A 15,780-nucleotide genomic window follows, 5' to 3' on the forward strand; every position below is an offset into this window, starting at 1 on the left:
CGTGGCAGATATAACTTAGTGTTGTAGCCGCGTCTGTTATTTGGCTACTCAGTTTTGTGGTAACGTTAGCCATGTTCTTCATGTATCAGCCTTTTGACAGCTTCGGCTGAAGTTGTCCTTGTGTTAATTGTCGTGTAATAACTTCTGTATGACCTGGCAATAAACATTTAATGTGATTGTCTAAACTGATTTTATTTCGGGTGCGGGTGGGGTGTCGGTTCTATTTTAAGCGGGTCGGGTGAAGATTTTAATTAGTGCTGCTGTTGGAAAACTGGTCGGGTGCTGTTTTAAGCACTGCGGGTGCGGATTTACAAAATCGGACCCGTGCAGGACTCTGGTGTACACATAAATCTCTGACCCATCGTCGTCTTCGTTGAATATCTGTCGCTCTACATACGTCATCTGGTATAATTGAAACGATTGGCTATGAGCTACGTACAGGCGCATTTGATAGACATTTGTAGCGCCCAATAAACGGCTCTGGGCATTCGTAAACCACGCCTCAAATACGAGAAAATTAACATGTAGTTCCCAGACCACGTCTCAAAGAGAAAGTGGTCTGACGTTAGCCAGGCTACCTGTTCACACTGATCTGCGAAAATGACTAAAAAGGCTGTATTATGCATGCCAGGTCAGTAGTTGGCGAAGTCACTTCATCAATAAACACCCGCAAACGCATAATACGCATGCACACGAGAGCTGTGTCCTAATTCAGGGGCTGCATCCTTTGAAGGCCGCGTCCTTCAAAGGACGCACCGAGACTTGTTTGAAGCCATATTCACATTGCAGCCCTTAATCCCGTGTTCGTGGACAAATTTGGGCACAGAGGTCTAAGGTGTGATCACATTTAAAAAAAAAAAAAAATGTTATATCACTATCTTCGATAAAATAAAAACTATCTCTTTGTAGTGTTTTTTTATTATTTCTGGGGTATTTTTTTTATTTATTTACCTATAAAAGTACCATATTTTCTATGTAAATTATGTTTATTTTTATGTTATATTTAATATTTCTTTAACTTCAGTAAAAAATAAAATAAAATCATTCCAGTAAGTTCAGATAGCTAAAAACCTAAAAATGTGGTGACTTTGGTGACATCTGGTGTCTTATGTTGGTATAAAATGTAAAAAAAGCAATAATATCAATAATATCAATAGCTACTAGATGGCTGTAGTACTCAATGGCTGCAGTACTCAATGGCTGCATATAGGCTGAACTCTATAAACCACTGTTAATTTAACCTCGTAAGTTTTTGACTTTATCACAAGTTAAAATTGTAATTTAAAAAGAAAAAAAATATGTGTTAGGTGAGACTATACAAAGATGCCAAAATATGCTTTGACAAATATGGCCATGCTATAAGGAAAAGGCAAAGTATTAGATCATTTATCATTTATTTCAAACAAAAAACATAAAATTTCAATAACTCAAAAAATGTATTGGTACCAAACAGTTAAGAATAAACATAACAATAACTCAAAAAAGTTAGTGTTAGGTAAGAATAAACAGGTAAGAACAAACAATTATCATAGGTATAATGTTTACCTGCACTTGTGCGCATGTGTGTTTGTGTGTGCACGTTTTTGTATGTGTGAGTGACTTTTTATTTGAAAAACAAAACAAAACAAACAACAACAACAACAAAAACAACAGCTGAATGATTTGTGTGTGTGTGTGTTTGTGTGTGTTTGAGTGTTTGCTACATTGAGAATGTTGTACAGGATCACCCCTTCATTTGTGTGTATGTATGATATGCATTGTGTTGGATCTATTGATTTTTATTTGTAAAAAAAAAAAAAAAGCTCTGAATTACAGTTTTTCCCATTCATTCCTATGGGTGGCCATTTTTAGCCGCGTTTCCACCGCAGGAACTTTCCCCAGGAACTAGGAACTTTGGGCTGGTACTCGATGTGTTTACACCGCAGGAACCAGGGTCTAAATTAAGTTCCGGGTAAATATTTCCCCCTCCGATAGTCCCTGCTCATGAGGTAGTACTTTTTTAAAGTTCAGGAACTTTCAGGGGTGGGACTTGTGCGCTGCACAAGCTGATTGGTTGTGTTCACGCCGCATTTTGGTTGGATGACTCCACGCAGCATTTTCTTTATTTTTAACCTCCCTTTTAAAAAGTGGCTTCATGCAGTAAAGTTGTCTGTCTGCAAATATGGAATTTAATAAAAAAAACTGGGGGACTGGCGACGAGTTTCAGGCTTTATTATTTGGGTATTTGTGGAAGAGGAAACTTTCTGCGCGTTCGTCACAGCCATCTCACGGCCAATGTCCGCAATAGCTGATAACATACAATTTTATATCTAACGTTAGCATTAAGAGCTCTGAACACGCTTTATCAGTGCTCGTCTCTTTTCTGCCACAGCTTTTAATATTAAGTCATTATGTTTACACATTGTCATCTATTGCAAGGCAAACCATGTTACAAATTTACTATAACAGGATTGAAATAGCGCTTTGAGGTTGGTAACAAACAACTATTTACAAGACTGTCACTGTTTATGATTGATAGACGGGGTTCAGGCTTTTTTTAAGCGTATTTGCGCAAAAGGACATTTTTGCGCGTTCGTCCCAGTCATCTCACAACATGCCTTGTCTAATTTTATACGCATACGAGCTTTCTGAACACGCTTTAGTATCAGTGCTCGTCTATTTTGTTATGTTAATTACCTCGTTAGTAAACCAATAACTGCAGCACAGTTTGAATCTCCTCCATACTTATAAATGTGGCGCTCAAAACTGATTACTGTCCGTCGCAGACTGGGAGGAGCAGTTGCGCGCAGTTTACCTTCCCGGTACTTTAGACCGCGGTGTAAACGCAGAAAGCAACCAGTCTGGGGCAAAAAAGGTTCCTGGGAAAAAAGTTCCTGGGACAAATTGTTCCGGGTAATTTCGGTGGAAAAGCGGCTTTTGTTCACGATAGCGAGATTAAGGAGTTTTTTTTTTTTTTTTTTTTTTTTTTTTACCCACTTAACATTGTAGAATCGAGTCAATTTTTGTGTGTGTGTGTGTGTTCAGGTGGCAAACTTAGGAAAAGTAGCCAAGTCTTGTACCGCTCAGATTAAGGAAAGTATTTTTTAAAATTAAATAACAATTATTTTGCCCACATTTGTCCCGAGCATAGCCGATTGCGTCACCGCGGCGCGATGAAGACCCTCCCAATTCGAAGGTCCTTAGAATGCTCCTTCAAAATGCGGCCTGCAAATACCTCCTTTTCCTGTGAATGCAGGATTAGAAGGATCCTTCACAGCCTTGCCTACACCAGAATTCATTGCACACCGGAGACGAAATAGCCAGATTACACTTTTAAATGGGTTTCAATTTAATCGATGTATCTAATGATAAAAATGAAAAAAAATAATAATGAAAAAAATACAATAAAGGTTCAAATCTTATAGGCTATGTTACCAGTATAGCCTACTTTTATTATGTACATAAATCTACCATGGTGAACATTTTTGTTTTTAGGCAGAAAAAAAACTATATATTTATAAATATATAACTTAAATAAAGTTTTATATATAAAGTCCAGTACAAATGTTACTGCCGCTCTTCTCAACGGCTGTCACCAGTTGCTAGGTGACAAAAACTAGACCGTCCCATTGAACAACTCCCAGGACACAGCTAGCAACAATTTGTTAGTGACAATACATTAAGTTAGTTTCATTTTCCAAATAACCAGTGGTGGATGTGGTGTAATCTATATTACATGTTACCACTAGAGGGCAACACTGGCATGTATGATGTCTGAGTACTGCATGGGCAGACAATATACGGGCGAGTGAGAAGCACAATGTTGTTGCAGCCTGTTAATAAAGCGGCTCAGTGAACACTCAAGGCAACTGTCTTTATTTGTAAAAGAACTCAACACAACATGGTGTCAGAAGTGGCTGTGCTTTGAGAAAGAAGAAGTCAGCTTTGCGCCCGGCTAGCGATTATGAGTGAGGAAGACCAAGCGAGAGGAGTCTCAGCAGCGTGGGCAGCCGCAGCGGCACCAGGGCACGTAACCGCGCCGGCAGGTCCAGTAATGGCAGCGGCAACCCCAGCGGCAACCTTCACCATCAAACCACCGGAGCCGTTTGATTTTGCAAAGCCCCAAGAGTGGGAAAGGTGGAGTAGACGGTTCGAGCGTTTTAGACTGGCAAGTAACCTGAATAGCTCTTCGGAAGCAAACCAAGTCAATACTCTGGTTTATTGCATGGGAGATGAGGCTGACGACGTGCTAAGAGGGCTCGAACTAACGGCCATGCAGCGCCAGCAATACAATGCAGTCAAAACAGCTTTCGACAGACATTTTGTCCCAAGAAAGAACGTGATTTACGAGAGGGCAAAATTCAACAAGAGAGTGCAACAGCCATCAGAACCTGTGGACACATTTATTACAGCTCTCTATGCACTAGCAGAAAACTGTGAGTACGGTGCTCTTCATGATGACCTTTTGAGAGATAGGCTTGTAGTGGGTCTTAAAGATTCGTCTCTGTCAGAAAGAATGCAGCTTGACAAAGATCTTACCCTAGCTAAAGCTATCACAATGGCGAGACAATCTGAAGAAATAAAGAGACAGCAAACTGACCTGAGAGGTGAAGTTATCGCCAGCAAAACAGCTATGGATGCAGTACAAGTTAGAAAAGCCAAGCTGAACAAGTTCAAAACCAAAGAGCAAAAACAGTTTAAGTCCCCGAAGTTTCAGCAGACCAAACATGACAGTAAAGCATGTTCCAAGTGTGGCAAAGCACCCGCGCACGCAGCAGTACAGTGCCCAGCAAAAAATGCAGAATGCCATAACTGTGGAAAACGCAGACACTATGGTAGAGTCTGTAAGTCCGGCACATCTGTGAATGAGGTCGCACAGTGCGGCTGGACTTTTTCTGGGTGAGGTGGATTCTGGAGAAGAACCATGGCTGGCGGACATAAACGTGAGCGGACATAAGGTGACCTTCAAGCTAGATTCCGGAGCAGATGTATCCGCTATTTCCGAACAAACATTTGTGAGCTTCAAACTCAAAGACAAAACATTGGACAAGGCAGAAAAACCACTGTATGGACCGGGTGGGGCTACGTTAACTGTTTTGGGGTCTACCACAGAGACTATTGTGTATGGTGACAGGAGCACTACTGAGAAGATCTATGTAGTCCGAAACCTTCGCATGGCACTACTGAGTAGAACAGCTTCGGTGAGACTGAAGCTTATTGCCAGAGTTGATACTATAAACGAAGCGACAGTGAATAAAGCATACCCCAAGTTATGCGAAGGACTTGGGCGGGTACAAAAGCCATACACCATAAAACTAAAACCTGATGCCAAGCCCTTTTCGCTCAAAGTGCCAAGGCGCGTGCCACTGCCGCTCATGGGCAAAGTTAAAGAAGAGCTTGACAGAATGGAAGGGTTGGGAGTTATTAGTCGTGTGGACGAGCCGACCGACTGGTGCTGTGGCATGGTTGTAGCTCCCAAAAAGGACAAAGAGAAGGTGCGTATCTGTGTGGACATGACACCTTTAAATGAGTCCGTGTGTCGTGAAAGATACATACTTCCTTCTGTAGACCAAACACTAGGCATGCTCACAGGTGCTCAGTATTTTTCTAAACTCGACGCAAATATGGGCTTTTGGCAAATACCACTATCCAAAGAGTCGGCACTCCTCACCACCTTCATTACGGCATTCGGCAGGTACCACTTCAACCGTTTGCCATTTGGTATTTCCAGCGCGCCTGAACATTTTCAAAACATGATGGTGACGGAGGTTACAGCAGATCTCGAGGGAGTCGCACATGGACGATATCCTGGTCTGGGGATCGACCGTAGAGGAGCATGACACAAGACTGCATGCTGTCCTGCAGCGGGCAGAGAAAGCCGGCGTTACATTGAACATGTCAAAATGTGAGTTTAACAAAAGAAAAGTCAAATTCCTTGGATTCATCGTCTCAGCAGATGGAATGAGTCCCGATCCAGACAAAACCCAAGCTGTTCAGGACATGAAGGAGCAAAGCAACGTGAGTAACATGTGGTACTGGGGGCACGATCAGCAAAAGGCGTTTCACAACCTTAAACAAGAACTGTCTTCTCCTCCTGTGTTACAGCTCTACAACCCGAATAAGCCACAGAAAATCTCCATGGATGCCTCTTCATTTGGCCTGGGGGCAGTCATGCTGCAGAAAGAGGGAGATGTGTGGTCACCAGTTGCTTATGCTTCCTGATCATTAACACCTACAGAGCAGCGCTACGCTCAGGTGGAAAAAGAAGCGCTGGCTCTTACGTGGGCCTGTGAGAGGTTTAATGACTTTATCCTAGGCCTTCACTTTGAACTCGAAACTGACCACAAGCCACTAGTGAGTCTTCTGGGAGGACAAGCTTTGGATGCGCTTCCGTCGCGGATACAGAGATTCCGTATGCGCTTAATGAGGTACTCATACACAATAAAGCACATCCCTGGCAAAAGTCTCACCACAGCTGACACACTCTCACGCTTACCGCTTACAAACAGTGTTACTGGCGCTGATACAGATCTTATGAAGGACACTAATATTTACCTTGAATCTGTGCTAGAGGGTCTCCCTACAAGCAGTAAATACCTGGCAGATCTTCAAGAGCAGCTGATGTCTGACAGCGTCTGTTCTCAAGTCATGAGGTACTGCGCAGAAGGCTGGCCGGATCGTAACCAGCTACAAGGAGCGGTGAAGCACTACTGGCTTGAGAGAGCTGTTCTGAGTGTGCACAATGGACTACTACTTAGGGGCACAAGGTTAGTTATTCCTGCTAACATGAGAAACTCAGTTTTGGACAAAATACACGAGGGTCACCAGGGTGTGGTTAAGTGCAGAGAGCGTGCCCGTCAGGCAGTGTGGTGGCCAGGTTTAAGCAACCAGATCAGTGAACTTGTCCTCAAATGCAGACAGTGCATACAGGAAAGAGTCAATGTAAGAGAGCCTTTAATGCCCACAGATTTACCCGAAAGACCATGACAGAAGTTAGGTGCTGACTTGTTCGCTCTGAAAGATAAAAACTACCTGTTACTAGTGGACTACTTCTCTAGGTATATAGAGATTGCCCAGCTCAGCCCAACTCGCTCTGCCAATGTCATTGTGCATTTGAAATCAATATTTGCACGTCATGGAATACCAGAGATACTGATCACAGACAACGGCCCGCAGTTTGCATGTCAGGAAATGAAAGACTTCGCAAGTGAATACTGTTTTGAGCATGTGACCAGTAGTCCCAGGTACCCCCAAAGCAACGGCGAGGCGGAGAGAGCTGTCTGAACAGTCAAAAATCTCCTCAAGAAAGCTAGTGATCCGTACAGAGCTCTATTAGCCTATAGGACCACAGCGCTGGCAAATGGCTACAGCCCTGCACAGCTACTCATGGGGCGTCGACTCCGTACCACCCTGCCGATGCTACCAGAGGCTTTACAGCCATGTGTGCCAAATCTTCGACAACTTCGTCATGTGGAGAGGGAGAGAAGGATGAGACAAACCGAATGTTTCAACAAAAGACACAGACAAGAGATCTGGACAAACTGATACCCGGAAACCCTGTTTGGATTGCAGATGCAAAAGCAACAGGCACAGTGACATCTGTCCACCCAACTCCATGGTCCTATGTCATCAGTGGACCGCAGGGAACAATCAGAAGGAACCACAGTCACCTTGTGCCTTTGCCGATATCAGAGACTCATACTGAATCACAACTGACCCAGTCTAATGAAAGAAACACTCCTGCAGAGACACTTTCTGAGCCACAAGCACAACAAACACCAGATGTTGTTCGAACCAGGTCTGGTAGAGAAGTGGTAAAACCAAAAAGACTGGATCTGTAAAAGAATGCATTAACATTTCTGTTATGCTTTGAATAAGTTCTGAATATGCCTTAATCTAATTCTGTCAGGTCCATTAAGTCAAGAACACACAGACAATAAAAATAATTAAGAATTTTTATTGAATAGATTGCAAACAGGTTGATGTTCCTGAATTGAAATTTGGCGGTATGGCTCTGTTCAGGGAGTCCTCTGACCTTTCATGAGCACCATGAAATAGCAGAGAGTCAGAGGACAGCAGCAGCAGCATTAGGGAACGTTCACACAGTTTAGGACTGTAGGAGCTAAAATATCCCCCCTGTGAACAGAGCAGGCAACATGACATAAAGCAAAATGCCACGTTATGCATAAGGAGGAGCTGGGGAGGTGGCGGGCAGCAGTAGCGAGCAGCAAGCATGTATGAGCAAACTGAATGTGCTTTAAATAGGGCGCCTTGTTTGAGCTTGGCCATTGAGCAACGAGGGGAGTTACCCAGCTAATGCAGCTCAGCTGAAGCAGATCAGCTGGAGCAGATCAGCTGGCTGGACAGTGTTGAAGCTATAGCATTAGCAGCATCTTGACTACCTGGCCTGCCAGAACTGACGCTGACGCTCAATTAAGAGTTTTTGCATAAAAAAATGTTCTAATGTCTGCAATAACTGTTTGATAAGGGAAAAGAAAATGTTATGAAAATTGTTAAAATGTTAATGGCCAGAAATTTACAGTTAGCTGACCAATGTGACATGTTAAAAAAATTTTTTTTTAGATATGCTAATGGTTTGAGTTACAGCTAAGAGTAGTTAACCTACCTTCAGTAAGGGGGATGTGGTGTAATCTATATTACATGTTACCACTAGAGGGCAACAATGGCATGTACGATGTCTGAGTACTGCATGGGCAGACAATATACGGGCGAGTGAGAAGCACAATGTTGTTGCAGCCTGTTAATGAACACTCAAGGCAACAGTCTTTATTTGTAAAAGAACTCAACACAACAGTGGAATGTAACAACATACATTTACTCTGGATTAAAGTATAATTTTTTAAGTACTTTAGATTGTTATTCAACTCCACTTCATCTCAGAGGCTAATATTGTACTTTTTATGAAAAACTGACTTTTTACACATGGATATTATGATATTAGATATTGTTTAAAAAAATATGAACAGTATATAACAGAAACACTAAAAATATGTCTTATAGATCAAGGATTGGCAACGTTTGGTCCTGGAGAGCCGCTGTCATTCAGAGTTTAGCTCATAGGACAGTTTTGCATGTTAAAATATTTTATGGTTTTGAGTATGTGAGTTCATTTCTTTTATTCTTCCCTCTTTCTGAGAACATCGCAGTGACATGACAGCTCACGACTGAGACAGCCCTGCAAACCTGTTAGTGGACAGTGGAAATATGCACTCATCCCAGATGATGTCCCGCTGCCAGAGGCCTTCCAGGATCTCCTGCTCAGCTCAATAAAAGTCTACAGAAAAATGTTTTCTTCCAATCTGTTTTATGTATACTGTTAATTTAAACTTTTATTTTGTTTTTCTTATCTCAAACGTAACTTATCTTGTAAATAGTTGTAAAAAGTAGGCTACTGTAAGTAAAAATGTACAGAACAATTTATTTTGTATCAAATGTACAAATTAATTGACATAACAAAAATAAATGTACAGAATAATTTCTTTATTACATTTACAAGTTTTATAACTTGCATTACAAACATAAACAATGCACAGACATTATTTTTTGTTTCATTAACAAATTATAACTTACATAAAAATAATGTAGGCCTATACGATTGTTTAATTTATAAATTGTAATTCACATAACCAAAAGTTTATTTCTCTACCAATCTGTCAAGAAGAGAAAACAATCTGTCCATTCTCTCCCTGCTCTGTCTCTCTGAAACTTCATGTCCTCCCTAAATATCTCGATCAGCTCATCCTCGGCTGAGGATCTTGACTGGTGTTGGTTCCTCTTTCTATCCTTCACTGTCCTGGGATAGACGGACAGTAGGCAGGGTTGCCAGGTCTGTGCAACAAAAGTAGCCCAAAAACCCCATCGGCTTTTCTCCATTGGGCGGCCGAATTCTCCTCTGGATTTGTGAGTTTGAGAGATGTTTTGGGGTGTTGGAGTATCGAAATTGTACTTACAGGGGTGGAAATCAACCCGTGGAAAAATGTTTACCCGCGGCAACAACTTAAAAGTAGTCCAATTCCGGAGTAAAACCTCGGACTCGGCAACACTGGCGGTACTCAGCATTAGAAGGAGCCTTCGACTTGGTACAGCCTTCTTCGCACCGCTGTGACGCAATCGGCCTTCAAATGCGGCCTTTGGAGGATGCAGCCCCTGAATTGGGACACAGCCATTGTCACCGTTTTCACAAATTCACGTTTTTGTTGTTTATATGGAGATGGTAATATGGAGTTGTTTTCAAAGCCTTACACTTTAAAACCCATTTTCAAAAGCTTGCATTTTCAGGCCCCCAAACCATTTATTCAGGCATATTTATCTTCCTCACTACTGATCGTTAAAAAAAACACAATGACTGTCAGCAGTGGCTGCCAAACAAAAATCGTAAAATTAAAGTAAAATATCCTAATTTAAATAAATCAACAGAGGTTTAGAATTTCTGCTGTTGTATTGGCATGAGAAATTAACTACTTATTTCAACAACTGAACCAGTGAACCACTACATGAGGGCTATACCTTCATTACAGTTTTTCTCAATCGATTTGGTAAATTTCTCCAAACTCAGGTAACAGCTCTCAAAACAGTTAACACAGCCAACTAAACACACTCTTATGTTGGCGAAACAGTTAATTATTCACTGCACAATGAAACACAGCATTTTATACTAGTTATGCATTTATTAAAATTCAATATTAATATCAAAACTAAAAGTGTGTTCTCTGTTGATTTGATAAATTCAGCTGAAGATACACAAAGAAATAAATTAAAATACATGTTTTTCATTAAGTTTTTTACTGTGATGAGGAGTTCAGGTGTACAACGAGTTGTCACCCCCAAAAAAAACAAAAAAAAACAAACAAAAACAAATAAGTACATAGGTATATAAAATAAAAGAATGTACTGCATTCACTGAATCAAATTTATTGCTCATGCCTCTCAATTACATTTGGCCAGAGAATTTCATCAACATCACAGCAAATATTTTCACGAGTCATGCATCGTGGGAAAAAAACGCCTCTGATGCTGTATCCATCCTTGACATGCTTGTGGCCCAGTATCTCCACAGGCCTCTTCCATTGCTTGAAGACTTACTTGGTTGTAAGGGTTGCGATCATGTACTTTCCATCTCCAAGAGAAGAATTCCTCAATTGGATTCAGGAAAGGAGAATATGGTGGAAGGAACACCATCCTGAAATGTGGGTGATTCTCAAACCACTCTAACACTAGTGCTGAATGGTGGAATTGGACATTGTCCCAAACAACTAAATTCTGCACCATTTGCTCCTGAAAAGAGGATTTCATTGAGGAGGTTTAAAAAAAAAAAAAAGGTAGGAGCCTTGCTGTGTTGTATGGTCCCAAGACATCATTGTGTGCCACAACACCAGTTGTAGAAATTGTGGCACCGAGAGTGATGTCGCCTCCTTGTTGTCCAGGGACATTGACTGTAGCACGATGGCCAATCAAATATCTCCTTTTTTTGTGAAGATTGAAGCCTGCTTCATCAATATACAGGTACTCATAATGAGTTGCACTGCTATCAAACTCCAAGATTCTCTAGAGTAAAAAGAACACAAGGTACAATACAGTAAGTTAGTGTTTTACATTGGCATTGATTGCAGTCAATACTACTGTGAAACTCCTGCTGAAGTTTGAGTTCACACTTTGAAGCAGTAGTATACATAGATATGCCTAAATCTTTTCACTTACAGTAGCATGGAATAGTTTATGGACACATACTTAATTCAGGAAAAATATATCTTTGTGTTGACAGTAAAAGTGCAGTAATTGGGTTGCACATACTTGAACAAACTGGAATCGCAACTCCTTCACTCTAACGGAGTTCCTCTCAAAGGGCACTTTGTATACTTGCTTCATTCGGATTGCATTTCTCCTTAGAACACGATCAATTGTGGAGAGACTGCATTGGTGGATATTGTGGAAAAGTTGATTGTCCGGTGTTATTCTTTGGTGAATTTCTTTGAGGTGGAGGGTGTTGTTCTGGACCACCATGTCAACAATGGCATGCTCTTGCTCAATTGAAAGAAGTCTTGTTTGTTCACCTGAATGTTCTCTAACTTCAATTCTGAAAAATGTCTAGACCTGCATGTCAAACAAGACTACATGGATTCTCATTGTAGAAGTAGAATGATATAGTTACTTACCGGTTTTCCCTCTGAAATGTGTGGATAATTGAAGCCACTGTGGATCTGTTTATATTGGGCTGAACTCTCTGCCCAGCTTCTCTCAGTGAGAAACCATGATTTATGACATGGTCAATAAGTGTGGCTCTGATTTCATTTGAAACATGTGTGTACCCCATCCTTCTACCTCTCCTCCCTCCTCTTACACCTTGCGCTCATCTTACACCTTGCCCTCCTCTTCCTCTCTGTGCATCTCTTCTTATATTTTCTACTCTCTCTTTCCACTATACCATTGCCCTCCAATCTATCCATCTCTTCTCCCTCTATACGCTATCTTCTCCTCTTCCTACATCCTCAGCTCTTCCTCTTTCTCCTACATCCTCAGCTCTTCTTTCTCTTTCACCTACATCCTCAGCTCTTCTTTCTCTTGCTCCTACATCCTCAGCTCTTCTTTCTCTTGCTCCTACATCCTTAGCTCTTCTTTCTCTTGCTCCTACATTCTCAGCTCTTCTTTCTCTTACATCCTCAGCTCTCCTTGCTCTTTCTTCATCTCCTCCTCCCTCTACCCTGTCCACCACCTCTCACTCTAACACCTCTTCCTTTTCCACTGCTCATTCTTCTTCTTCTTTTTATTGTCTTTTCTCCTCATTTGTCTGCTTTGTTGTTTTTCTTCCCCTTTTAATTGTTGTAATTAAGACAGCTGTGTGAACAATTAGGAAATTGGCTTTTTCTGTGTTGAGTGGATTACTAACTCATCAGATATCAATTTGGGGTTAATTGAGGACATAAGGTGTGCAACTGACTATTTTACAATTCACAGTGTTTTGTCTGTTGTGTTTTGAAAATGGTACAAAAATGCTTGTGATCTTTGTGAAGACCAATGAAAAAGAGGCAAATGTTTTTCCTGATATATTCAAGATTTGGTTGGCTGTATGAACTGCTGTGATAGCATTAGGGAATTTTGTGCACAGTGTATTGAGAAAATTATGCTTTTGATTTGTAATTTGTATGAAATGAAGGAGAATTTACTATCTGTTTAGGACAATTACAAAGTGTACAGATCACTGTGTTAAATGTTTTGAAAGTAGTTACCTGAGTTTGGAGAAATGTGCCAAATCGATTGAGAAAAACTGTAAGTGTGAACTATTTTGAGTTGTTGTGTGTAAACGATGACAACTGTGTTGTAGTTGTGTTTAACTTTTGCCTGCCTGTGTTTAGCATTTTGAAACAATGGGGTTTAGTGTTTTAGCAATTCAGAAAAACGGTAAGAATTAAACTTGCATATTGACTCGGTAGTATGCGGACGTCTTTTTGTTGGGTGCTGTTGCAATGGTGAAAAGAATTTCGGAGCTCCATTGATCATGGCTTTTCATAGTCGTGGTGCACGCACTTAACTCATGGGTCCGTCACTTCATTTGCACTTTCTAGCTGGTGGACTTACAATGGCTGCCGTGTGCATAGAGTGTCCCATCTTGGGTGCTTCTCAATATCCCTCCTCGTTTTCTCGCTCCTCTGTCCTCCAGCCTGTGACCCGGAAACCGATTGAATTCAGCCATCTTGAAGGACATCTCAATTCTCTAATTGCACCGCGAGGAGGCTTCCAGAGGAGTCATGAGCGAGGATACACAGGTGTTTCCTATGCAGAAGTTAATTAATTTAATGTGTGCCACACATTAACAAGAAATGTCGAGAAACCTGGCACACGTATAAAATTCTAATGAATTAATTTTAAATTTAAATTTAAAATGAAATGAAATTAATAAAACGTATAAATTCTCCTACCCCTTCACATCTGTCACAATAATTTTAATACAGTATATCACACATATATCAACAGGGCATCTTGCTTTATCTTTATTATTTATTAATTTCTTAAATAACCAAACTTTAACAACATAAGGGCAGATCCTTTGAGCGCAGTTGCCACAGTGAAGTGACGCTCGAGTGATCAAGAATATTCCAATATATAATAAGCTTTCCTTCGATTCCTCTGTCCTCATTTTCTTTCCCTCGCATCCTACAGGGGGTGGAGCTGAGACACTAAAGTTCAATTTTAGATCATAAGACTTGGCATTATGGTGATGAACTTTGAAACTGGCATTATCTTTTAAACTAGATTTTCTGTCTGTCAAGCCTGACTGGGCAGTGAGATAGTAAAATAGCTAAGCTTAGCTTTCTGACACAGCCCCTGTCACCCCTATTTTGCATTTATATGTTAAAATTTGAAATTGACATTGTCTTCAAATACTAGAAACCCATTTAGTGTTATTGTCATTAGTAGTTTAGTCAGTAATGTTATTTGCTGCTATAGGAAGGATTCATTCATTTACTGTTTATTTGTATTTTATTTGTATTCCAATTTATACATCGTCTTTGCTTTCATCTTATTCTGTCAAGTTTCACACTGCCAAAACTTCACAATCAAGAAAATCAACAGTACTTCTGACAAACGCAAACTCTTCAAAATATTAAATTCTCTCCTCTGTCTCCCACTATTTTATTTCTATTTTATTCCCATTTCTCCCACACTTCTGCCATCACTCACACATCATCAACACATCTCTCCTCTCAGGCATTTTCAGACTCAGGCTCGGGTGACACAAAAAAACTAAACATTTAACACTTTAGAAATTTACAGGCCTGTCTCTCGGATTGAACGAGTTGTTTCCAACCAGGTATCATCTTTCCCTTCACAGAACAAACAGCTGGATGATAACCAATCAGGTTTTAAAAGTAGCTTTTCAAACGATACTGGCTTTCTATCGGTTATGGAAGCTCTGCAGATTGCAAGAGCTGCTGGGGCCAGTTATACACTATGTTAAGAAGGTGTCTTAAGAACTAGTCTGACAAACTAGCAGTTAACCAAGGGTTAATCAGCCTTTCTTTTCGGATTCAAATTAGACCAATATACCTTTTTATGTAACTGACTTTAAAAAGTTTTGGCCAGTCTTGAAGTAAAATTAAAAAAAATAGATGCCTAACTTGTAAGAGTAGTCTAAGAAGTTCATTAGTCATTAGTTCTCATTCTGATAGATCTACAGTATCTCTCGCTTTCGACACTGTTAATCAGGTTAATCATTTGCTGGTTTGAATATATATGCAACTGCAAACCAAAAAATAAATAAAAATAAAATAAAACAGTGACAACAAATATATTATGTAACTTATCTTGATGAGCTTCTCTCTGATTATAAGTCCCATAAGTTAACCCCCAACAACAGACTAATTTTGAAACTATGATAATGAGAAGTTTAGCATGACAAAATCCAACAAAAAATAAATATAAGATCTGAGACTTAAGTTGAGACACATTTAGTTTCTTTCTTTTCTATAATATTCCGATCTAGTGCTAATGATGCTGTTGATAATTCAGAATATATAATTCCGAACACAGTCCGTCAGTTGTTCTAAATGGATGAAATGTTCTCTGAACTGTTGCACACTGACTTGGTTTCAAAGATAAGAGTTGTAAATTGGGAAAGGACATGTTCTTTGAAACTACCTACGATTAGGACATGACTCACATGTCACTGCAGAGAATGGTATTTGTTAACAACTACTCAGATGTGTTTTGAATCAGGGTTTCTGCTCCAATAATTAGGCTACAGTATTTGTGGCATTTGTAATTTGTAAATTGCCATAATAACAT

The sequence above is a fragment of the Rutilus rutilus genome (assembly GCF_951802725.1).
Source record: "Rutilus rutilus genome assembly, chromosome: 15".
In the NCBI taxonomy this organism is placed as follows: Eukaryota; Metazoa; Chordata; class Actinopteri; order Cypriniformes; family Leuciscidae; genus Rutilus; species Rutilus rutilus.